Source organism: Cetorhinus maximus, chromosome 4 (genome assembly GCF_964194155.1).
Source record: "Cetorhinus maximus chromosome 4, sCetMax3.hap1.1, whole genome shotgun sequence".
Taxonomy (NCBI): domain Eukaryota; kingdom Metazoa; phylum Chordata; class Chondrichthyes; order Lamniformes; family Cetorhinidae; genus Cetorhinus; species Cetorhinus maximus.
In genome coordinates, this window is record NC_135882.1 from 47,165,112 (window position 1) to 47,191,426 (window position 26,315).

The 26,315-nt window shown below is 42.4% G+C and overlaps 1 protein-coding gene across 3 annotated transcripts in view; it reads right to left on the reverse strand.

Moving 5' to 3' along the window:
* The window catches only part of LOC144679594 (ras-related protein Ral-A), a 79,026-nt gene that overhangs the window by 24,366 nt on the left and 28,345 nt on the right, over window positions 1–26,315 (reverse strand). The window contains exon 2 of one of the 3 annotated variants that reach the window (XM_078540137.1): window positions 13,522–13,676. The exons of the other annotated variants lie outside the window; for them this stretch is intronic. The gene's annotated coding sequence lies outside the window, so the exon portion shown is untranslated. The remainder of the gene's footprint in view (window positions 1–13,521; window positions 13,677–26,315) is intronic. 3 annotated transcript variants of the gene reach the window in all.

Here is a 26,315-nt window from a genome sequence, read left to right on the forward strand (position 1 = left end):
ACAACTGTTCATCAGAAAATAATAAACAGTATAACAAAGGCCAGAATACTGCTTCAAAGGAAACGGTTTGAAATTACTGCAAGGAAAATTTATGCCCAACATTAAAATATTTTGCACTCAAGTGTAATCAAGATGATTGAAATGGTAAATGAAAAAATCCATGGAACCATTAAATTGGAAACTGGGGCCGGAGGGGTGGGGGCACGCAAGAACTGCATGCTCTTTCTGGATGGACAAATGACCTTATCTATTTTTCAATCTTGAGACTGCATACTAGATTCAAAGCCATCTCAGGAGAGGAACGTCAAGGCTAAGCACAAATAACCAAATCCATTCCTGAGAACATGGAAACCATTTCCTATAAACAAAATTTTGTACATGCATTTCAACATTCTTGGGTGGAGTCTACAGGATCATGTACAAACACAACTATGGATAATTTGAAAAGCACCTAGCCTTGATGGTGAATGAAATTGCAGCTTAAAATTCAGGTAACATTTCATGAAAATCTGTGGCAAATATTCATTCCACACACCCACCTTATTAATTGTTTTGCTCTATGATTTGCAATTCGTCTCAACCTTCCACTAGATCCCTCCAGTATATGCTGGGACTATACTACAAAAAACTGAAGTGGCTCTTGATTCTGGACATGTAATAACACGAAAACATTGTCACAACCATGTAAAAGGCGTTTCCTTAAAGTGGTCTGCGAGCGAGAGTGAGAAAGCACTTGTGGGAGTGAGAGAGTGTGGTCCCCTTTTAATTTAAGAGTTCACTTCAAAAATAACCCAGCAGACAAGCTTTAGTCTTAAAATAAAGTTGTCAATTGCAAAAACTACTGCCGAGAGTTAGTTTAAAAGTTATCATTTTTATCTAAAAAAGAGATACAGAGATTAAAAGCTGATAAAAATAAAAAGATCAAGATGAAATTTCAAACAGTCTGATAGATATCGCTGTGGACCCACTGCTTGAACTCCTCCTTTCCGGAGCCAAAGGTTTGAAAGTGAAGGGTTTGAAACTTTGATTTAGCAACTGCAATGACTTCTGCAGTTGACTACTGGAGGTTTGCCTTTTCAAGAGGACTCAGCAGGTTTGAGAGAAAGGGAAGGATTTCTGTTCCTTGCTAATTCTGTGGTTACAACACTTGCACATTGTCTGGACTCTCGGCAGAACAGCAGTCAATTTCTCAATACCTTTCTTTGTCCTCCCTTGGCCGAGAACCCTCTCTGAAGTTGTACCTCAGTTTTTCTTGGGGTTCTACACATAAAATGGCTATTCTCAGCCAGACTTCACCTAGTTCCAAAACTCAAAATGGCTGCTGTTCCAAACTGTCAAATCATGCTTCCATATTAATTATTGGTCAGTCCCATCCATTGTCTTTTTAGCCAAGGTAACTAACCTTTTAAATGTCTCGGCCATTAACTTTAGTGGTTCCCATTCTCCTGGGTTTCAGGAGATGGGGAAAGAGCTATTCACGCCTCCAGGGAAGCCACAATGAGTTTCTGCTTACCCTTGTGGAAACGAGAATTGAATTTCAAAATGTCTTCACATATCTGGATATGTCTACCTGCAGTCCACTTGGAGCCTTCTAAATTTGACCACATTGCAGTGGAAAAGAATCAAGTGACTTTGGCAGCCATCTTTAAGGCTCGTGTCCATTTAAAAGGAAGATTTTTTCTTTAACCAAAATTTATAATATCACAACTACATGTTCATGACACAAGTGCCATAAAGAGTCAAAGTAAAAATACAAAGAAAAAAAAGAATTGTGTAGGCAGGGAAATTATCACACAAATAGTCCTTTTACCTCCTACCTGAAGCAGCATTACAATCAGATTCAAGTTTAGATGCAACTGCAATGAAATAACTGTTGCACAATAGATTGAGAAATCCTATATATAGGTGAAGAAACAATGTGGGTTAGAATTCACCCCAAAGTAATCTTTTATGCTTTGTATATATTTGAAAATCTGCATTGTTCAACACTTATTTTGAGTGCAATAGCTTCCAAACAAAAAAAAAAATGTGGGGCTGTGCAATTAAGTAGGGCCCAAGCTGGACTTAAGACAGCATCTGCTCAAACAGAAGTTTAGTGAGGATTCCCGGTGCAGGTTAAATCCAGCAGTTCAACACAAATTGCATTAGTATGATTCTTCTGCTACCCAATATTCCATTCAATCCTTGAAGGGATTGCCTAATTGGTAGTTTTGACAGACTCAAATAAATGAAAACCAGAGTAATGCAACTAAACTATGCGATATTGAAACCAAAAACAACCTTAAACCCACTTCAAAACAAAAACAGAATTACCTGGAAAAACTCAGCAAGTCTGGCAGCATCGGCGGAGAAGAAATCAGTTAACGTTTCGAGCCTTCATGGCCCTTCGGCAAAACTGCAGCTGCAGTTTTGCCGAAGGGCCATGAAGGCTCGAAACGTTAACTGATTTCTTCTCCGCCGATGCTGCCAGACTTGCTGAGTTTTTCCAGGTAATTCTGTTTTTGTTTTGTTTTGGATTTCCAGCATCCGCAGTAGCTTTTAGCTTTTTGTTTTTATCTTAAACCCACTTGTTTAGACTGAATTGTAACTCATGTTCACAAGGTCAAAGTGGGGATGTTCCGCACCATTCAGACTCCTCACATACTGAAGCAGTCCATGCCTATGTGCTGCAAGGCCTGGACAACATTCAGTCTTAGGCTAATAACTGGCAAATAACATTCATGAAACACATGTACCAGGCAATGACAATCTGCAACAAGAGAAAATCCAATCACCGTCCCATGGCATTACCATTGCTGAACCCCACAATATCAACATCCTGAAGAGTTACCATTGACCAGAAACTGAACTAGACCAGCCATATAAATGCTGTGGCTACAAGGGGAAGTCAGAGGCTGAGAATTCTGCAGCAAGTAACTCACCTCCTGACTCCCCAAAGCTTGTCCACCATCTACAAGGCACAAAGCAGGACTGTGACGAAACACTTTCCACTTGCCTGAACGAGTGCAGCTCCAACAACCCTCAAGAAGCTTGACACCATCCAGGGCAAAGTAGCTTGCTTGATTGGCACCCCATCCACTGCCTTCAACATTCACTCCCTCCGCCACTGACAGTACACACCGCTGTCACTATCTACAAGATGCACTGCAGCAACTCACCAAGGTTCCTTCAACAGCAACTCCCAAACCTGTGACTTCTATCACCTGGAAGGACAAGGGCAGCAGATGCATGGGAACAGCACATCCTGCAAGTTTCCCAAGCCACATGCCATCCTGATTGGAACTTTCTCACCATTCCTTCACTGGTGCTAGGTTAAAATTCTGGAACTCCCTTCCTAACAGCACTGTGGGCGTACCACATGAACTGCAGTAATCAAGGCGGCAGCTTACCACCAACTTCTCAAGAGCAATTAGGGATGGGCAATGAAAGTGCTGGACTAGTCAGCAATGCCCATATCCCATGAAAGAATAAAAAACTATACACTGCACAACTATAGTTTTTTTTATGGATAAGCAATTAAAACATTTTTCAATTTGTTGCAAATGTCATGCTTTCATCAGATGCAGTACATTTTGTTCAATTTGTGTCAGTTGACAAGTCTCATGTTTTACATCAACTGCTCTACTCAGCATTTCAATTTTTACGATCAATAAAATAAAACCTCAAGTTTTTAAAGTGGATAGTAAACTACTGTTTCACCATCATAGTCCATGCTATTAGGCATCAAGTAACTGGAAAATGTTGATTAAAGGATCTAAGATAATTGGCAAAACAACCAGAAGGGAAATGGAGAATTCTTAATGCAAACTATTCCATATCGAAGTGCTGGGAGTATGCGACTCAACATACTTCCAGCTCCATAAAGTATTGTTTTGGAATCTTGAGATTTTCAAAAGGGAAGCTCAAGGACCCAATGAAATTGGAAACACTGATGAGATAGAAAGAGAAGGCAATAGAATGTTCAAACAAACTCAGGTGAAAACTGCAGCTGAGTATAAAAGGGGGAAAATGGAAGTTTTGAGACTAAAATTAAAAGCTATGTTCTAAAAAGATCAAATTACTTGGCTAACTACATTTGAATAGACTGATTTTTGGTTATGTCATGAAGGCATTTGCGCCAAAATTAAGTTTTTGTTTAAAATTTAACATAACATTGACCACTTTAATTATGGCAAGTAACAGGTTAAAAAAGTTTCATGCAAATTGCAACATTAGTGACTGCACTTCAAATAGTTATTTAGCTGCAAAGCACTTTGGGATGTCTTGCCATCATAAAAGGAGTATGCAATTTGTTACATCTATTTGTACAGCAGCACTAGGGAGAGCACTTCCTGTACATGTGGATGCAGCATCAGTGCCTGAGATGTCACTGACAGTGATGCAGCTGCCTACATCAAAATGAATAAAGACAGCAAAGAAAACCCACTGTTCTGGTTTCCCCAGCCTCCCCCACCAACATCCCGTCACGGCCCCATATACCATTTCCTTGCATTTTCCCCCTGTCACCCCTTGCCACTGGCTTGTTTTCAGAATGGATGGCAGGGAGAAGGGAGAAGCGAGGGGTCTGCAGAAGCAAAAGGAGGGAAGGAGCGGTTGGGGGGGGAATGCTAGAAGCAGTGAATGGAGTGGGCAGGAGCAGAGGTTTCAAGATGCACAATGACGACATAAGCATTTGGAGAAACTGTGCATGCACTGATGGCCAAATGGGAATTGACTTCCTGATTTCCTTTTCCTGTTTGGTAGCAGGAGCTAGTCATATCTCTGGAGGCTGTGTCACTATGAGATTATGGTTGATCTGTGACTTAACTCCATATACCAGCCTTTGTCCCAGATCCCTTGGTTTTAAAACCGAGTGTTATTCAACTGTAACAATTGATCTAGCATCAAATGCAGTTTGCGACAGTGAGTTCCAACTTCTACCGTGCGCTGCATGAAGGGTTCCCCGATTTCACTCCTGACAGGTCTTGCTCTAAGTTTTATGGCCTCCAGTCCTAGATACCCCAACCAGCAAAATCTCAATCTACCCTATTTGTTCCCCTCAATATCCTCTTAAATACTTCGATCAAATCATCCCTTAAACTTCTGAAGTTGAAGGAATGCAACCCTAGTGTGTCTAATTTCTCCTTGTAGTTTAATTTGGAGTCCAGGTATCATTCTAGTAAATCTTTGCTACAACCCCCTCCAAGCCGAAGTGCAACTCCTTGTACTCTATTCCACTAGTGATAAAGGCCAGCATTCCATTAACTTTGATTATTTTCTGTACCTGTTCATGACATTTTAATGACCAGATACCTGCCGCCCAACCACCCCCCTCTGCCACCCAACTCTAAGGGATACAAGAGTAAGAGGTGACGCGATTGAAACCTTAAAATCCTGAGGGGTCTTGACAGGATGGATGTGGAGAGGATGTTTTCTCTTGTGGAGGATCTAGAACTAGGGGTCACTGTTTAAAACTAAGGGCTTGCTCATTTAAGAGATGAAAAATTCTCTCTCTGGGGGTCGTGACTTTTTGGAACTCTTTCTGAAAAGGCAGTGGAAGACGAGTCTTTGAATATTAAGGCAGAGCTAGCTAGAGTCTTGATTAATAAGGTGGTGAAAGGTCATCAGGGGGTAGGCAGGAGGAACAGCACAGGTTCAATCTTGATTCCCTTTCCAGCTGAAGTAGACTTGGGTCCTGCCTCCTCCTACTACTGGAAAGGAGGCAACAGAAAACCACTACTGCAAAAAAATGGTCAAGAAAATGGCTCAGGATAAAACAACAGCAGAAAATGAGCCAAGAACTGGTCTTCGGGCAGAGCAGAAACAAACGAAAGAAAGAGTGCGGGAGGTTGGCCAGCAGTGTGTTTGAATAGTCAATTCTAGAAGTAACAAGGGATGGAGGAGGGTTTCAGCAGATGAGCTGAAGCAGGGTGAAGTTTGGCAATGTTAGAAGTAGAAATAAGTAGTCTTGGCGATGGCATGAATGTGTGGTTGGAAGCTTTACTCAGGGTCAAATATGACACCAAGTCTGTCAACAGCCTCAAATGGTTGCCAGGGAGAGGAATAGAGCCAGTAACTAGGGAGGGGTGTTTTTGGCAGGGACTGAGACAATGGCTTTGATTTTCCCAATATTCAATTGGAAGAAATTTCTGTTGATCCAGTACTGGATATCAGACAATCTGAATTTAGAAACAGTGGAGAGGTTGAGGGGTGAAGTGGTGAGGTAGAGTTGAGTATTGTCAGTGTACATGTGGAAACATACATTCTGATTTCAGACACTGCCAAAGGACAGCATAAAGGTAAGAAATAGGAAGAAGGGTCCATGAATAGGTCTGGTGTCTCCCAAGCCTCTAACCGTACAGGACTGGGAGAAGCCATAGTATGTGATTCTCTGGCTACGATTAGATAGGTAAGAATGGAACTGGGTGAAAGCAGCCCCACCCAGTTGAATGACAGTGGCGGGTTGTTGGACCAGGATGGTGTAATCAACTGTCAAAGACTACAGACAGGTTGAGAAGGACAAGGAGGGATGGCTTATTTTTGCCTCCGTTGCACAGGAGCTCATTTGTGACTTTGTGCAATCATTAAAAATGGCTCTCATCAATGTTTGGCATTTTGAGACTCCTCAGATACTGAAGCAGTCCATGCTCATATGCAGCAAGACCTGAATAACATTCAAGCTTGGGCTGATAAGTGGCAAGTAACATTCACGCTACACAGGTGCTGGGCAATAACAATCTCCAACAAGACAGAATCTAATCATCTCCCCATGACATTCCAATGGCATCACCATCACTGAATCCCCCCACGAACAACCTGGGGGGTTACTACGGACCAGGAACTGAGCTGGTTCAGCTACATAAATACTGTGGCTACAAGGGCAGATCAGAGGCTGAGAATTCTGCAGAGTAACTCACCTCCTGAATCCCCAAAGCCTGTCCATCATCTACATGGCACAAGTGAGAAGGAAAATTCTCCACTCGCCTGGATGAGTGCAGTTCCAACAACACAAGCAGCTTGACACCATCCAGGGCAAAGCAGCCTATTTGATTAGCACCCCATCCACCAACTTCAACATCCACTCCCCTCACAACTGATGTAGGTGATACACACTGCAACTGTGCAAGTGCTCTACAGCAACTCACAAAAGGCTTCTTCGACAGCATCTTCCAAACCCATGACCTCCACCATCCAAAAGGACAAGGTCAGCAGATGCCCACAACCTGCAAGTTCCCCTCTAAGCCACATGCCATCCTGTCTTGGAACTACATTGCCATCCCTTCACTGTTGTTGGGTCAAAAACCTGGAACTCCCTCCCTAACACTGTAGGTGTACCTACACTACAGGGTCTACAGCAGTTCAAGAAAGCTCTCACCACCACCTTCAAGGACAATTAGGGATGGGCAATAAATGTTGGCCTAGCCAGTGACACCTATACCCTGTGAAAGAAAAATAAAATTAGGACTGCAGCAGAGACAGAAACCTGATTGGAAGAAGTTGCCAGAGTTAGAAAAGTGTAGCTACGAGGAGAGATTGGATAGGTTGGGGTTATTTTCCTTAGAACAAAGAAGGCTGAGAGGGGACTTGATTGAAGTGTACAAAATTATGAGGGGAATAGATAGAGTGGACAGGATAAAATCGTTTCCCTTGGTGGAAATTCTAGAACCAGGGGACAAAGATTCAAGATAAGTGGCAGAAGGTGTAGGGAGGGACATGAAGAAGAACCTTTTTACGCAGAGGGTAGTGGGTGTCTGGAAATCACTGCCCAAGTTGGTGGTAGAGTCAGGAACTCTAAACTGCACCTCTGGATCTGCACCTTAAGTGCTGTAAGGTACAGTGCTGCAGGGCTATGGGCCAGGTGCAGGAAGGTGGGCTTAGAAAGGGCACCTGAGTGTCCTCGGGCTGGCATGGACAAGATGGGCCAAATGGCCTCCTTCTGTGCTGTAACTTTTCTATGGTTCTAAGTCAAACATGGAGTTCTGGGAAAGATGGAAACAGATTTGGGAGGTAACAGAAGAATAGGAGGGATGCAGGCAACAGGCAAGGTTGCATTTGTTGTCCTTCCAAGGACATCAAGAGCAATGCTCGCCATTGAGGTCACTTGAAAACCAGGGTGGCAGGTGGTTCTCTGAAGGCCTTTAACAATCCAGTTAGGGCTGATAATCCTGTAGCTGAAATGACCAATTTCACATTTGAACATTTGACCCCTAGCCTACCTATGACTGCTGCAAATCTGTTAACATGCTAGGATCCAGAAGTCTAGGACAATCTATTTCTCTGGCTCGCTAAAGAAATGGTACAGTTAGAGGAATAATCGTAGTAACTTTATAGTGCAGAGGGAGGCCATTTGGCCCATTGAGTATGCACTGACTCTCTGAAAGAGCATTCCACCTGGTCCCACTCCCCTGCCTTATCCCTGTAACCTTGCACATTCTCTCTTTTCAGGTAGCAATCTAGTTCATGAGAACGTAAGATCATAAGAAATAGGAACAGGAGTAGACCATTCGGCCCCTCAAGCCTGCTCTACCATTCAATAAGATCATGGCTGATCTTATGTTTCGATTTCCACATTCCCACCGAACCCCGATGACCTTTGATTCCCTTGCCTAACAAGAATCTATCTACCTCTGCCTGAAAAATATTCAATAACCCCACCTCCACCACCTTCTGAGGCAGAGAGTTCCAAAGTTGCACAACCCTCAGAAAAAAATTCTCCTCATCTCTGTCCTAATTTTAAAACAGTGCCCCCTAGTTTTGGACTCATCCACAAGAGGAAACATCCTTTTGACATCCACCTTTGTCAAGGCCGTTCAGGATCTTGTATACTTCAATCAAATCACCCCTCACTCTTCTAAACTCCAGTGGAAACAAGCCCAGACTGTCCAACCTTTCCTCATAAGACAACCCACTCATTCCAGGTATCAATCTAGTAAACCTCCTTTGAACCACCTCCAATACATTTACATCCTTCCTTAAATAAGACCAAAACTGCACACAGTATTCGAGGTGCGGTCTCACCAATGCCCTGTACAATTGAAGCATAACATCCTTACTTTTATGTTCAATCCCTCTCATAATAAAGGATAGCATTCCATTAGCCTCCTTAATTACTTGCTGTGCCTACATACTAACTTTTTGTGATTCATGTACCAGAATACCTAGATCCCTCTGCACCTCAGAATTATGCAGCCGTTCCCCATTTAAGTAATACTCTGCTTTTTTGTTCTTCCTGCCAAAGTGAACAACTTCACATTTTCCCACATTAAACTCCATTTGGCAGATCTTTGCCCACTCACTCAACCTATCTATATCCATCTGCAACCTCCTCATGACCTCTTCACAACATACTTTCCTACCTATCTTTGTGTCATCTGCAAATTTGGCTACCATGACTTCACTCCCCTCATCTAAGTCATTGGTGTAAATCATAAAAGGTTGAGGCCCCAGTACAGACCCCTGTGGGACTCCACTTGTCACATCCTGCCAATCAGAAAAAGACCCATTTATGCATATTCTCTGCCAGCTAATTTTGCTGGAAGGTAACTAGCCTATACCTGAAGCATCTTTTCCTTAAGTATCACCCATTGTCCCGTTACAGCTTTTCCTGTCCATCTCAGGTTCCATTTTTACATTGAAATACATTCCATTTTTTCCCCCCAAAAAGACAAGCCAGCAGTCTAACAAATAAATGAGGGCAGCAGGCAAATTCACCCCTGAAATGCCACCAGTGGCCTGCAAAAAAGAGAACTTACTTTTTTTTTCTTTAATCTTTAATGGGATGTGGATGACAAACTCAAAAATTCACCCCTGTTCCATGCACCATGGCTCCCTGCAGACTGGGCATGAAGAATTGAAGCCATAAGTGCAGGGACTTGGGAAAACATGCACTTTAAATGGAGGAACAGCTAGCGAGTGTGCAAGGCAGAATCCGAGGAGCTGCTTCTCTAATCATAGATTCTGTCCCAACCATGCTACTGCAGCTCCTCCAATGACAGGCTCACTCTTTCCCACTCTTGCTGCTCCTCCAGAAACAAAAACTATGATTGGAGGAGCAGCAAAGGCAGGGATGTGGTAACCTATCATTGGAGGAGCTGAAGCAATTACCTTGGACGACAACCTGCTCAACTCAAACATTCCACATTCTCCAGGACCACGATGACTAGTTCAAGTTGAACTTTCAACATCCTCCGGGACTGGGGCAAGGCCTAGAAAAAAAAAAGAATGGAGACGACCAGAAACCCAGAGTGGCCAGGTGCAAGCCCAAAGGACCCACCTGTATTGAGAACAGGGGCAGCAGCCAGTGGAGAGAAGGTCCGTCACATTTTAATTTTGTGGGGCCATGGGTGGGGGTTGGGACTGGAGAGGCACGAAATGAAGAGAACCATGTTGATTTGTCTGGTCTTTAACTTAACTAAAATGCTTATGCCTGACTGATTTCTGTTTCATTGCAAATAGTTGGAATTTTATATGAATCTGATCCTCGTTTATTAGTGTAAATTGCATGAGCCACGTGATGCCAAATAAAGGCATTAATCTGCAAAATAAATTTTAATCTAGCATGGCTAGCATATTGTTTTGATCTGATTAATCGTTGGTTTTGAGATTGGATGAGCTGCTAAATAGCATAGCACAAGTACCAAATGGAAATATTGTATCTGGCCTAAAGGAGACTCAAAAAAAATTCAATACATACAGAAGGTAATGCTACTATGTGACTGCATCATTTAATGAAGGAATTAGTCACCAAAGGAGGGCTCGAGGCAGAATGAACTTTGTCTAGCCATCTGCAGCATAATCTCCCTCTAATAAAAAGCTGAGGCTCAGCTTGCCAAGAAACAATAATTAAGAATTGCACAAAGCCGCCTCAAGGGATCAATTAAATGCAGAAGTCTCCAGCAAAGACCCAAATTAATGTGCATCTCTGACAACCTTGACTGTACACAATGGATTCCACTTGAGTGGAAAATCATTTTCCCTAGATTTAAAAAATGGTAAAAGGACCAGCCTATCTAATTAGTTTATAAGCATTGCTGTAAAAGTACCGAAATAGGAAAAAATTTCGGGGAGAATGAAAGAATGATAAATTTCAATCATTCTTGCTGTATTTTACATGTGTATAAAATGCCAAAGTAAATAAATAAATCCATGTAAAAAAAAATGCTCTCATTTGGAATCTTGTGGAATGAAGCGATTGTGCTGAAAGAGTTATCCCCATCCAAGCATCTGAAGCTGAACCTGGCATCCAGCCACAAAGTTGAAAGATTTTTCCAACCTCCTCACCCCTCCCCACACAGTTGGGTCACCAATAAGGAATGTAGGCAAGCTGGGTCAGGATCATTAAACCAAAAATAACTGTAATATCCTAATTTCTAGGAAGGGCCTAGTTCCTGGTCTTTTGGAACCTGGTGTTCTGGCACCTAAGAATGAGCCTGGAATAGCTGCTGATTGAGCCATTCCAGTTGTTAGCTGTTGTCCATCACATGGGATTTCACCTTTTCTCAATTGCAATACCTGTTTCAAAACTTACTCACTGATTCCAAAAACCTTCCAGGGACAACCCAATCTAATCGAAAACAAAATGTGTAAAGAGCATCTATGGAACCTTGTTTCAAAGTTTACCAATAAAACTTAGCATTTGCAACTAAAGCAAGCTTCATTCAAGAATACCTTGGGCATTTATCATCTCTTGCTGCAGAAGAATGGTGGTTTAAATGAGGAGCTCTCCTAGGAGAGAATATTCATTAATTTCCAAAAACCAATCAATACTGAAATCTGCTTAGTGCATTTGGTTAACAATTCTGCACATCTGTACTAGAAAAACAACTTCAATGGCTGACGATTTCCAGCATCCGCAGTTTTTTGCTTTTATCAATGGCTGAGGTCTTAGCTTGCTTTCTTACATTATAATCTATCATGCAACGGAGGGCAGATGAGAATGAGTGTTTAAGTGACAAAAGGTTTCATGGTACAAAATCAAAGGGAGTGGTAATGCGTAAAATAAAGATGCAAAAGTGTGTCTCAATAAAGGTGTGAATGGCTGGATAGCAGCTGTCCAAGTGCAAAGTGAAAGAATCAAAAAATAGCACAGCCAGCAAAAAAATGCACAAAGCAAAATGGAGGCAGAAGCTATGATCTAAAATAGTTGAACTCGGTGTTAAGTCCAGAAGGCTGTAGAGTGCCCAGTCAAAATGTGAGGTGCTGTTCCTCGAGCCTGCGAAAAGCTTCACTGGAACACTGCAGCTGGCCAAGGACTGAAAGGTCAGAGTGGGAGCAAGGTGGAGAATTGAAAGGACAAGCAAAATAAAGAGGTATGCACCCGCCCCAAGAGACTCCTGACAACCTTGAATGCAAAAAAGTGATGGACAGAAATCATCCAGCATTCTCAAATAGATAAGTAGAATAGAGTTCTGAAGTATCTAGAAAATGAGGTTGATTGAAAAAAATCACCAAAGGAACATAATTCCCTGGCAGCTCTGGATGACAAAGGAAATTAAAAAGTAACAGAAAAAGGAGGCTTGTGACAAATGCTATGAACAAGATTCAGTTAATAACCAGGATTATGAACAGTAAAATGGAATTGAAAAAGAGGGAGACACAAATTATGAGGAAAGATTACCAAGCACCATTAAACTGGTAAACATTTTAAAGGATAAATGTAAGGGTCAATGAGGGAAAAGATTGGGCCTGTTAAGAGTCCAAAGGGAAGCCTTCATGTGGAGGCACAAGATATGGGTAAAGTATTGAACGTGTACTTTGAAGCAGTCTGCACAAAGAACAGGTGTGAAGGTTACACTAAAAGTGAAGGAGGGAGCTATGAACAGGATAACAAAGGAAATATATTAAGATAATTGGGTTCAAGGGCTCTGCTGAGTAGTACCTTCCTCCGGAGAGCAGTCTGGTTGTGGCTCTCTCAACTCGTCTTTCCACCAAAACCATCCCAGCTAAAACCTGCTTGAGGTGAGCCTGCTACACTGAACTGGGCGCATTTAGAGGGGTCAACCTTTACTAACATACATGGTTCAAGTTTTCAACGGCACAACGTGAATAAATGAGGCACACGTGCACATCAACAGCCATGAAGGTGAATGAAGGGTGCAGTGGGATTGACACTTTCCAGTCATCGTGGATTAAGCCATTGGGTAAAGATTGCCAACTCATCAAGATTGTGAGATTGTTGACTGCGCATTTACTTCCTCACGTCGAAAGATAAAACTCAGTCCTCTGCTAGGGTACCAAAAGGCCACAGAGTGCTGAATGAGTAGCAGAAATGGGTCCGTGAACCTGGAAATCTCTACTCACAAGTTTGCACAAAGGTGGTGGACACCTGCTGGTTGCTGAGCTCTTGGATTTGGGACAGAAGTAGCTGCCTGGCAGCAGTACTCTTGAATCCCTTATGCTTCTGTCATTTGAGGAAAGATTGAGAAAAGGTGCCCCAAACTTGGGCTGTCCAAAAATGCCCCAACCAGGAAACTGGACTCAATGGGTCCACCACCCTAATGGTCAGAAACACACACAAGAAATAAAATGCATGAATTTATGTACCTGGAATGTGTGCACCCTTATGGATGATCAAAACAGTGCAAGTCCTGAAAAGGGAACTGCTAAAGTTTCTCAGGAGCTTGCGAGATATAACATCAATGTTGCAGCTCTCAGTGAAACAGACTCCCTGCAGAAGGCCAGCTCAGATACACTTTTTTCTGGAAGGGCAAACCAGAGAAGTAGAGTAAGACAGGGAGTTAGATTCACCAAATACAGAATTGCAGATATACTTCTAGAACTTCCAATTGGCATTATTGAAAGGGTCATGACCCTACGTCCTCAGCTTAGTGGCAACCAATGGGCCACATTTATCAGTGCTTATACTCCCACTCTTGGTTCTACCAACAAAATTAAAAGAGCTTTTTTATGCAGACCTGGATTCTGTACTGGCAACCATTCCAAAACAAGACTAATTGATTCTACTGGTAGATTTTATGCCAGTGTTGGGCACAACTACTCCACCTCAAAGGGCACCATCAGGAAAGGAGTGGGGAAATCAAATATTAATGGTCTCCTCACCACCACACACTTTTGTCAGAAAGATAAACAAGACAATGTAGGAACATCCTTAATCCAAGCACTGGCATCTCCTGGACTACTCATTGTCGAGCGCAGGATAAGAAGGATGTGCATGACATCACCCAAGACATGGGGTGTACTGACTGCTGGACAGACCACAGACTTGTACGCTCCACCATGAACATACACCTGGCACCCAAACATGAAAAAAAATCCTCAAAATCCAGGAAAAGATTTAACATCCACGTTCTCCAGGATATTAAAAATGAGAACACAATTCCAGATTCAACTTTCTTCATTCTTGCACTCTCAGTCTCCAACAATGCTAGCATTGGAAAGGCCTTGGGACAAGATCAAGCCTGCAATCCAAGAGACATGCACTCTGGTGATCAGGTTTGAATCTCCCAGGCACCAAGACTGGTTCGACAAGGATGTAAAGAAATATGCAAAATTCTCAAAAAGAAACACCAAGTCTTCACGGCACAAAAAATACCTAACATCACAGCAGAAATGGGAATGATACTGACTAAAATCCAAAGCTCAGGGAATGATACGTGTCATCAAGAATAAGCGGTGGGAGAGAAGGCCAATGAAATCCAACAATAAACAGACACAGATGAAATGTGCAGCTTATTCCAGGCCACCAAAACCATCTATGGACTAAAAACTAATGGTCTCTCCCTTTCCAAGTTGAAGACGGTAATATTCTTCTCAAAAATGATACAGCTATCCAAGAGGATTGAAAGTAACCCTAGCCAGAACCTTCTCAAATCGGCAGTCAACAGTATCAGATCAAGCCACTAACAATCCCTCAACAGCCTGAAGAGGTCAAATTTGGGTAGGCTGTCAACACTTGCCGAGTCGAAAAATGCTATCCAACAGATTAATAACAAGGCATGTGGTCCAGACAACATTCCTACAGAGATCTATAAAGTTGGTGGTCATGAATTCTCGCACAAACTCAGGCACTTTTACAAAAATCTGGGAAGAGGTACTACCTTCCAACTTCTGCAATGTCATCATTTATTTATCACCCTTCCTGAACAGTGAAACAATTTGTGGGAATGATAGAGGCATATCCCTTCTGTCCATTGCATGGAAGATTCTCAAATCCTCCTGAACTGTGTCCTAACCCTCAGCGAAGATGTCCTTCTAGAGACCCAGTGTGGTTTCCAGCCATCCAGGGAGACCAGACATGATCTTTGATGCTCGGTAGGCTCAAGAAAAGGTGTTTGGAACAACGCAAAGAGCTCTACATGGCCTTTATTGATCTGTCAAAGGCCTCTGACTCATTAACCATGAAGCCTTTTGGAAAGTCCACCCATGACTTGGCATCCAGCAAAATTTGTTACGATCCTGCAACTCCTGCACAACGGTGCAACTGTTCTTGGTCAGTTGGATGAATGGATTTGAGACTAAGCCCTTTTGTATCTGGACAGGCATCAAGCAAGGCAGTGAGATTGCACATGGTGCTCATTCATGACCAACTTCCACAAGGAGTCATGATCGAGTTTTGACTCTACAGGAAGCTTTACAACCTCAATAGGCTAAGAGTCAAGCCTGAGGTTACTTTCCAATATATCCACGATTTATGCTGACTGTACAATTGTGGCCTGCACTGCAAGCGACAATCAGACCAGCCTCAATCTCTTCAACTCCACGTAAAAAGGTTGGGGTCTCTCTCATCAGCAATCCCAAAACTTTCCACCAGCCCTCTCCAGAAAAGAACCTAAACCTCCAGCCATTGTTATTGTAGAAGTTGTTGGAACACTTCCCATATCTCAGTAGCTACTTTTCTCAAAAGGTCACCAAAGAGGTGATCCAGCACAGAATCAGCTGTGCCAGTGCAGCCTTCCAAAAACTACACAACTGGGTCTTTGACAGGGATCTCCATAAAATGACAAAGGCTTTAATCTACAGCACCATTGTCATCACCATCCTTCTATATGGTAGAGAAATTTGGCCACCTGCCAAAGGCATCACTAGGTGGTGGACAATTTCCAGTGTCTCCACAGGATACTCAAAGTCAAGAGGGAAGGAGGGTGAACAAACTACAGAATTCTCAGAGACAATTCCTATAGCATCTCAACCACAATCATGCAAAATCAGCCACGTTGATCTGGATACTGCATCCACATGCCAAATAATTGGTTTCTGAAGCAGGTCACCTTTTCACAACTAAAGGATAGCACCGATCTCAAGGAGTACAGAGAAAATGTTCTATGTACACTTTGAAGGAGTCATTGGAAAGTGCATAGGAATAATGTGCCATTAATCATGCCACGCAGCAGTGCCTCATCCAACAAACTGCAGTTGGAAACCATCCCCAACAGGAGAGTCTAACCATCACCCCTTGACATTCAAAGGCATTAGCATCGCTGAATCCCCCACTATCAACATCCCGGGGGTTACCATTGGCCAGTAACTGAACTGGACTAGCCATATAAACACTGTGGCTACAAGAGCAGGTCAGGGGCTAGGAATCCTGCGGCGAGTAACTCACCTCCCGAATCCCCATAGCCTGTCCATCTACAAGGCACAAGTCAAGAGTTTTCTATCTTTATTCTTTCATGGGATGTGGGCGTCGCTGACAAGGCCAGCATTTGTTGCCAATCCTTAATCGCTCTTGAACGGAGTGGCTTGCTAGGCCACTTCAGAGGGCAGTTAAGAGTCAATCACATTGCTGTTGGTCTAGATTCACATGTAGGCCGGACCAGGTAAGGGTGGCAGGTTTCCTTCCCCAAAGGACATGGTAGACCAGATAGGTTTTTTATGACAATCGACAATGGTTTCATAGTAACCAATACTGAGATTAGCTTTTCAATTCCAGATTTATTAATTGAATTCAAATTCTACCAGCTTCCATGATGGGATTTGAGCCCTTACCCCCAGAACTTTAGCCTGGGCTTCCGGATCACCAATTCAGTGACATTACCACTACACTATTACCAAGACTCTCCACTTGCCTGGATGAGTGTAGCTCAAACAACACTCGAAGCTTGACACCATCCAGGACAAAGCAGCCCTCTTGATTGGCACCCCCACAGTGGCAGCAGTGTACACCATCTACTAGATACACTGCAGGAACTCACCAAGCCTCCTTAGGCAGCACCTTCCAAACCCACGGTCACCATCATCTAGAAGGACAAGGGCAGCAGACACATGGGAACACCACCACCACCTGGAACTTCCCTCCAAGCCACTCACCATCCTGACATGGAAATATATGGCCATTCCTTCACTGTTGCTGGGTCAAAATCCTGGAATTCCCTGCCCACAGCCCTGTAGGTGTACTACACAACATGGACTGCAGCGGTTCAAGGAGACAGCTCACCACCACCTTTTCAAGGGAAATAAATGCTGACCTAGCCGGCAAGGCCCACATTCCCATGAAAGAGTTAAAATAAAACTGTACACAAACTCTGCTGCAGAGAAGTGACTGAAGCAGAAGGAGAAGGGATAGAGCCCTGGGCTCAAAAACCCCCTCCCTCAGGGCAACTCTTGCCTTTTCTGCCCAAAGGCCTGTGGTTCTAGTGTTGGCATGCTGAGTCACCAGAGATGACAAATCATGGAGCCTGGCAGAAGACATCTTTTGAGGGACTGACTATGACAACTACAACAATTAGCATTTCTGTGGTTGATAATTTCTCCTTGGAATAGGGGAGGTTAAGAGGTGACCTCAGATGTTTCCAAGGTGAGGTTTTGTTGTTGAGAAAGTAAAACTATTCCATCTGGAGGGTGGAATAACTAGAGGTCACAGGTTTAAAATCATTGGCAAAAAAATCTAGAGGGGAGATGAGAAATTTTATCACCAAGACGGGTCAGGATCTAGAACATTACCTGAAGAGGCGGTGGGGAGCTGATCTCAAATAATTTTTTTAAAAAGAGATTGGATGTGAAATTGATAAAGAATTTACAGGGTTACAGCCAAAAAGCAAAGGCACAGGTCTAAGCACAACTGTTCTTTCAATGAGTCAGCATAAGCACAATGAGCTGAATGGTGTCCTGTGCTGCAAGTTTATGATTATGAACTCAAACAGGCGGAAACTTCAAGAGGTATCATGAATTTTAACCTCAACATGGGTAACTTAGGTCAGCCATAGTCGGCATGAACTCATTTGGATTGAGCAATAGATCAAATAACAGCTTGCACAAGAGTTGATGGAAATCCCTTGGGTTCATAGCAATGACTTTCATCAAGCTAGCCCTTTACATAACAGCCTTACAGTAAACCAATCAATTAGCTTCTGCATGCTGCAAATGCTCTCAACTGTTAGGAGAAATCCCAGTAAATGCCACAGGAAGCTGGATGTGAAAAACTATTACCATTCGTCATTGAAAAAAATAAACATTTTGATCAAATGTTTGAACTCTGGTTTGCTAGTCATGCTCTACCCACAATCCAATATAGCAGGCAATGTAAAAGAAAAATTAGGAAGTTAGGTGCACGATTTCTGTTCAAATTCAGTGTCATCAGCACCCTAGACAGTACAACATTAATGTTGAACATTTCAAAGCAGCAGCTATCGGAGATATTTTCAATACACTCAACATGAAAACTGGCAGTTCCAATGGTTTGGATGCACAGGACAAAGCACAATCTTCATTTTGGCTCTTGACTTTAGCCAAGGAAATGGACCACACTGGCCACTAAGTAAATAAGTATTTGAATTCAAATTACTTTGTATCCAGCGTTAACTCTTTTTCCCTGCATATGGTAGATATTCATTTCAAGTTGGCCCTCTAATTAAACACTGCTGAGTTTTTCCAGGTATTTTTGTTTTTGTTTTGGCCCTCTAATTATCATTGTTCTAACCTATTTTATCTCTGGGATGGGAACATTTCCCACAGTTAATACATTTCCCTCTAGTCTCTTCTCTAAAGGCACAGTTGCACCATTAAGTAGGTCCCAGCTAGCTTACTGTTAAAATGTTATAGCTTTTCTAGTGATAGAAATAGTACAAGGTAAATACATCCTCCTATGGTTAGAATTGTCAAGAGTTTAACATTCAACAATCCCACCAACCTACCAAGAACCAGTGCGAGAGTGAAGAGAATAAAAATAAACTACATTGCCCAGTTGTTACTTGGAAAGCCTTCCCTTCGAGTTGACTAAAAAGATGAGGTTGATCTCAGAATCAAAACTTTACAATACTGTTGCAAACAATGAGTAGTAATTTTCTCAGCCCCCAGAAGATGCCTTCACAAGCTCAATGCAAATAGGTCCTATTTTACTTCCAGGGATAAAAGCACTTTACAATCTATAAAATTATACAAATATATCACAAGCGTTATTGTTAAGGGAAGAATTTCAATCCAGTTTCACACCCAAAAGTCAATAAATTCAAGTAAAACAACATTCCAAGTGACACAGTTAGCCACACTATTCTCTCTCCATCGCCACCCAGCTGGGTGGGACTGTTCTCACTTGGTTTTATTTTTATCTAATTGTAGCCAGAGTATCACTTGCAATGGTTTCTCTTCCTGCTCCCACATTGTTACTTCTGGTGTCCCCCTAGGATCCATCTTTGGCCCCCAATTTCTCAACTACACGTTGTCCCACAGTGACATCATCCAAAAGCATTTGTTTTCACATGTACACCGACAATGCCCAGCTCTACCTCATCACCACCTCTCAACTTTTCTGCTGTTGCTAAGTTATCAGACTGTTTATTCCACATACAGTACTGGATGAATAGCAATTTCCTCTAAATATTAGAAAGAATGAAGCCATTGTTTTTGGTCACTGAACCAACTCCATTCTTCAGCTACCAACTCTACCTCTCTCCCTGGTCAGTCTGACATTAAACTAGTCTGTTCGCATTTGACCCCGCAATGAGGTTCCGACCTCCTTTGTGCCATCAATAAAACACCTATTTCCACCTCCAGAACATCGTCTGACTTTACTCATCTCAGCTCATCTGCTGCTGAAACACTTTCTGCCTTTGTTACCTTTGAACTTGGCTATTCCAATGGACTCTTGATTGGTGTCCCACACTGCACCCTCCGTAAACTTGAAGTCATTCAAAACTCCGCTGCCTATGTTTTGATTCACACCAAGTCCTGTTCACCTATCATCCCCGTGCTCTCTGATCCACATCATCTCCTGGTCAAGCAAAGTCTTGATTTTAATATTCTTATCCTAGTTTCCAAATCTGCACGCTGCCCCCTCCCTGGCTCTAATCTCTCCAGCAACACAACTCATCTATGCTCCTTTAATTCTAGCCCCTTGAGCATTGCCAATTTCAACTCTTCCACCATCGATGGCCATGCCTTCAGTTGTCTCATCCCTACACCTCTTCACCTCACTTTCCTCTTTCAAGTCACTCCCAAAACCCACACCTTTGGCCGTGGTTTTGGTCACTTGACCTAATACTTCCTTATGTGGCTTAATGCCATATTTTGTTTTATAATGCTCCTGTGAATGGGATGTTTTGTTACATTAAAGGAAATAAGTGGTTGTTAACATTTGTCTAATATTTGAATGGCCTAGAACAAGGAGGGTAGATACAAAACTAAATGCAAAAGATTTAGAACAAAGAGCAAGAAAGACTTCTTTATGCAGATAGTTGAGGGGGTGTGGAATTTACTTTCAGACATAGCAAATAACGCAGAAAATTCCAACTCTTGCAACAGCAGCAATTAAGGTCTAAAGTCATCACTAACAGCAATTGAAAAGGGATGGGGGCATGAAGGGCAACCTCATTCTGGGCCCCAAATCAGCGCCTTCAGTATGTTTTTTATTCATGAAATGAAAAATCTGAGAGCTGCTTGTAATCCAAGTCACCAATCCTGTACTTTTATTACAAAAATGCAAACTTAAAAGCAAGCAAAGTTGGCCTTTGTAGCGAGAGGATTCGAGTACAGGGGCAGGGATATCTTGCTGCAATTATACAGGGCCTTAAGTGAGACCGCACCTGGAATGGTGTGTGCAGTTTTGGTCTCCTTTGGGACTGACATATGAGGAGAGATATGAGTTGATTAGGATTATATTCGCTGGAGTTCAGAAGAATGAGGGGGGGGGGTGGATCTCAGAAATGTATAAAATTCTAACAGGACTAGACAGGATAGATGCAGGAACAATGTTCCCGATGGTGGGGGAGTCCAGAACCAGGGGTCACAGTCTGAGGATACGGGGTAAACCATTTAGGACTGAGAGGAGGAGAAATTTCTTCACCCAGAGAGTGGTGAGCCTGTGGAATTCGCTACCACGGAAAGTAGTTGAGGCTAAAACATTGTATGTTTTCAAGAAGGAGTTAGATATAGCTCTTGGGGCGAAGGGAATCAAAGGAAATGGGGAGAAAGCGGGAGCAGGCTATTGAGTTGGATGATCAGCCATGATCATGAATGGTGGAGCAGGTTCAAAGGGCCGAATGGCCTACTCCTATTTTCAAAACAAAAACAGAATTACCTGGAAAAACTCAGCAGGTCTGGCAGCATCGGTGGAGAAGAAATCAGTTAACGTTTCGAGTCCTCGTGATCCTTTGGCAGAACGGAGTATAGTTAGGAGAGGGGTGAAATATAAGCTGGTCTAAGGTGGGGGGGGCGGGGGGGAGAGAGAAGTTGAGGGTGGGGTGATTGTGGGGATAAGCGAGCAGTGATAGGAGCAGATAATCAAAAGATGTCACAGACAAAAGGATCAAAGAGGTGTTGAAGGTGGTGATATTATCTCAGAAAAGTGCTAATTAAGAATGGAAGGCAGGATACTCAAGGTACAGCTCTAGTGGGGGTGGGGTGGAAAGACTAACAAAGTTTTAGTTTTAGATTTAAAAATAATGGAAATAGGTGGGAAAAGAAGAATCTATATAAATTATTGAAAAAAAAAGGGAGGGGGGAGAAACAGGGTGGGGATGGGGGGGAGGGGGAGTTTAAGATCTAAAGTTGTTGAATTCAATATTCAGCCCGGAAGGCTGTAAAGTGCCTAGTCGGAAGATGAGGTGCTGTTCCTCCAGTTTGCGTTGGGCTTCACTGGAACAATGCAGCACCTGCTGAGTTTTTCCAGGTAATTCTGTTTTTGTTTTGGATTTCCAGCATCCGCAGTAGCTTTTAGCTTTTTGTTTTTACTCCTATTTTCTATGTTTCTATGTTTCAACGCAAGAGAAGAATGAATGCTTTCCTTCTCAAGCACTTCCCTGGTTGTCAAAGGATTTAAATCCCCCTTACCTCCAAAATTCTTAATATTCCCAGCATTAGTATTTTTAAAATTGTCCATGAATTGCTTTGAGATTATATCAGCAAGACAAATGCAAGTATTTAGTCACAATTTAGAAATACAAAAGCAAAGAATCAAATAAGCCATCTTCAAAAAATTCACTCTGCTGCGACATCTTATACATCTATGCTGCTCCCCCCTCCAAAAAAACTAAACATTTTCCAATTATTGTTTCTAAGACTTGCATCAAGACATGTGTTACAATTTAGTGTACCTAGGCCAACATTCTTGCACAAGGCTCTCCTGTACTGTTAGAGATGCGATCTTTTGGGCAAAATGTCAAATCACCAGCCTGTTCAGATGGGTGTAAAACAGTTCCACACTGTGCACTCAACCATACAGATTAAGGGGTCATTTGGGACAAAGTGGCTGCCGACTTTACTCTGACAATAGTAGCTTCACTTAGAAAAAATGTCAGTGCATATGGAGCATTTTTAAGGCAAGCAGTAAACGCAATAAAGCCCTATATAAATGCAGGTACTTTCATTTTACCCCCAAACCTCATTATTTGCAGTCAATCCCTTAATCTACTAGCTCTGTATAGTCAACAAGGGGTTAAGTGTAAAAATCAGGCATTTTGAAATGGAGATGGGTAAGCCAAGGTGAAGTCTCAGCAGTTAGTGTAAATGGATTTGCATTTGTAGATAAGTTGAGAGGTTATTTGATTTTCAAAAGGGGCATAAGATGTTTTTACAACTGGCAAGATAAATAAGGCCAGAAGTGCTGACCATAAGAACATCATGAAAGATTTTATATGCTGGGAAAAGTAACTTCAAAAGGAAGGGTGAAACAACGATATTTACAGATCAAAAGGGGGGGGGAGAATATATATTTAAAGAAAGATGGAAAGCTTTATGGTGGGTGGCCCAGAGAGATCTTGAGGTGAAATGTGTGAAGTAGACCTGTGAAAAGCAGCTTCCAGCCACCCCAGAGAAGTACTGAGAGTGTTAAAAGCCTTGGAATTCCATTATTGAGTGAGGGGAAGAAAGCAGCTGTGAAATACCTCCCTTATAGCAGCAGTGGGTGCACGTGGTAATATTGCTGGATGTTTTGTATAGATTAAGAATCTATTTGGATTGTTGCCTAAAAGGGGTGCGTAGTTGGGAGTCTAGTTAAGTAGAATTCTTTTGGGAACTGCTATAAGACTAAGTTTAACTGTGTAACTGTAATCTTGTGTGTTTAACTTTTCTTTTGGTAATAAACGTTTTAATTTAATATTTAAAATCTCCAAAGGTAGTAGTGGACTCTCTACTTCTGACTTCAGGTGTACATATCTGCTTGTAAGAAATACAAATTGCAAAATTGTTGTGATAGCTTGACCAAGTTTCCTTTTGGGATTTGGTCAGCCTGGCAATTACCATCTGCCATATCATAACACTTTGTACTTTTCCCTCCATTCATATTGGAGACTGTTTCATAGGCTGAACATTAGGACCAAAATGACCACTCATGATCTACCAGGCAATGGCCAGAAAGCCATTAAATACCCAGTCACCATACCCTAGAAAATTTGTAGCACTCACAACTCCCTCCCAAACACAATACAGCCAAATATTCATACTGCACTATTCACAAAACTGAAAAACAAAGACACAAATCATTAAATGTTCACTGTATTTACATTGAATTTCTCATGCTGGTTAGCAGAATTAAAGACCTTGCGACAACTAATCAACTGAGTCTGACTTTCATCTCAAAATTTTAGTTAATTTGCCATGACAGGAAGAGCTTAATTACCTTCTCTGCCAACCTGCTCACTAAACTCTCATACTCCAATCCAGTATAGTCTCCCAGATCTAGTCTGCTAACTCAGAACATATTTATTCCAAAGATCCCACAGCACCCAAACAACTTCAGACAGAACTATCAAGCTGCCCCACTACTTAAATACCAGGGTTAATGTTGCCCAAGAGCACAACCAGGCCCCACATCTCTCCTTGCTTCTTCCCAACAATCCAGAAAGAGGGAAAAGCTAAAATGGTGCTCAGAACAGCAACAACCTTCAAACCCAGAGAATACAGTCAAGCACCACCCAAAGCCTCACATCACCAAACATCTGCTGAGACCAGAAACATGTCCCCACTATTCCATGTTTTTTTACTATACATGTTAAATCTATTACAAGCAATTCTCCAATACCACTATCTTCCGAACAGCATTGTGGGTGAACCTTCACCAAATGGACTGCAACAGTTCAAGAAGGCAGCTCTCGACTACCTTCAACAGCAATTAGGGATGAGCAAATGCTGGCCTAGCCAGCAATGCTCACATCCCCTGAAAAGAAAAAAAATCAGGACAAAATCCAGTAACCAGGTGCTACCAAAAGGCCAGCTCTCAGCCCTACTTTATGAATAGTATGACTCCTAACCACAAATGGTCATAGACTGTAAAGGACACTTGCAGAAATGCACTCGAATAGTAACATCTCAAATTCCGAGCAGTCCTAGATGATGCATGATGCTATGTGTCACACTACCCTTGGAACCTATGGCATAGGCCATCTGCAAGAGCCAGAATAAAATCCAGGACAAACTAAGTGCTTTGCTCTGATATAATATAAACAAAGCGCTGGAAAAACTCAGGTCTGGCAGCATCTGTAGAGAGAAACAGAGTTAATATTTCAAGTCTGTGTGACCCTTCTTCAGAGCTAAAGAGTAGAAATGTGATGAAATTTATACTTTTTAAAGGGGGTGGAGCAGGTGAAGCTGGATCGAAGTCCAGCAATAGGTGGGGGGTAAGGAGAGATTGACAAAGATGTCAATGGACAAAAAGACAAAGGGAGTGCTAATGATAGTGGTAAGGGCTACAGAAGGTGCTGATAGTGGCATGAAGATAAGAAAGCAGAATGTGTTAATAGCAGAACAAGGGCCAATGCTGTGAAAGAACAGAATAAGTAACAGGTGGCTCTTTTGGGGTAAGGTGGGGCGGGGGGAGGGGGGGGGACAGTGGTTGGGAAAAAATGGAAAAAGGAATAAAAGGAGAGATAAAAAAGGGGAGTGCTGACCCTTATTCTGCTATTCTCACATTCTGCTTTCTTACCTTTATGCCACTATCAGCATCTTCTTTGGCCCATACCACTATCATTAACACTCCCTTTGTCTTTTTGTCCATGACATCTTTGTTAAAAACAAAAAACTACTGCGGATGCTGGAAATCCAAAACAAAAACAAAATTTCCTGGAAAAACTCAGCAGGTCTGGCAGCATCGGCGGAGAAGAAAAGAGTTGACGTTTCGAGTCCTCATGACCCTTCAGCAGAACTGAGTGAAGTTAGGAGAGGGGTGAAATATAAGCTGGTTTAAGGTCGGATTGGGGGGTGGGGGGGGGAGAAGTTGGGGGGTGGGTGTGGTTGTAGGGACAAACAAGCAGTGATACAGATGATCAAAAGAAGTTACAGAGAAAGGAACAGGGAGGTGTTAATGGTGGTGATATTATCTAAGAGAATGTGCTAATTAAGAATGGATGGCAGGACACTCAAAGTACAGCTCTAGTGGGGGTGGGGTGGAAAGACTGACAGGGTATTATAGTTATAGATTTAAAAATAATGGAAATAGGTGGGAAAAGAAAAATCTATATAAATTACTGGAAAAAACAAAAGGGAGGGGGAAGAAACGGAAATGGGGGTGGGGATGGGGGAGGGAGTTTAAGATCTAAAGTTGTTGAATTCAATATTCAGCCTGGAAGGCTGTAAAGTGCCTAGTCGGAAGATGAGGTGCTGTTCCTCCAGTTTGCGTTGGGCATCACTGGAACAATGCAGCAAGCCAAGGATCCTTAGCCCCCACCTATCACTTGCCTTCTATCCAGCTTCATCTGCTCCACGCCCCCTTAAACAGTATAAATTTCATCACATTTGTACTTCTCTTTAGCTCTGAAGAAGGGTCATACGGACTCAAAACATTAACTCTGTTTCTCTCTCCACAGATGCTGTCAGACCTGCAGACTTTTTCCAGCATTTTCTGTTTTTATTTCAGATTTCCAGCATCCGCAGTATTTTGCTTTTATCCAAGTGCTTTGCTCGTCAGGCCAGTGTTTGTTACCCACATCTAACGGAGGATCCGAGGAAGTTTC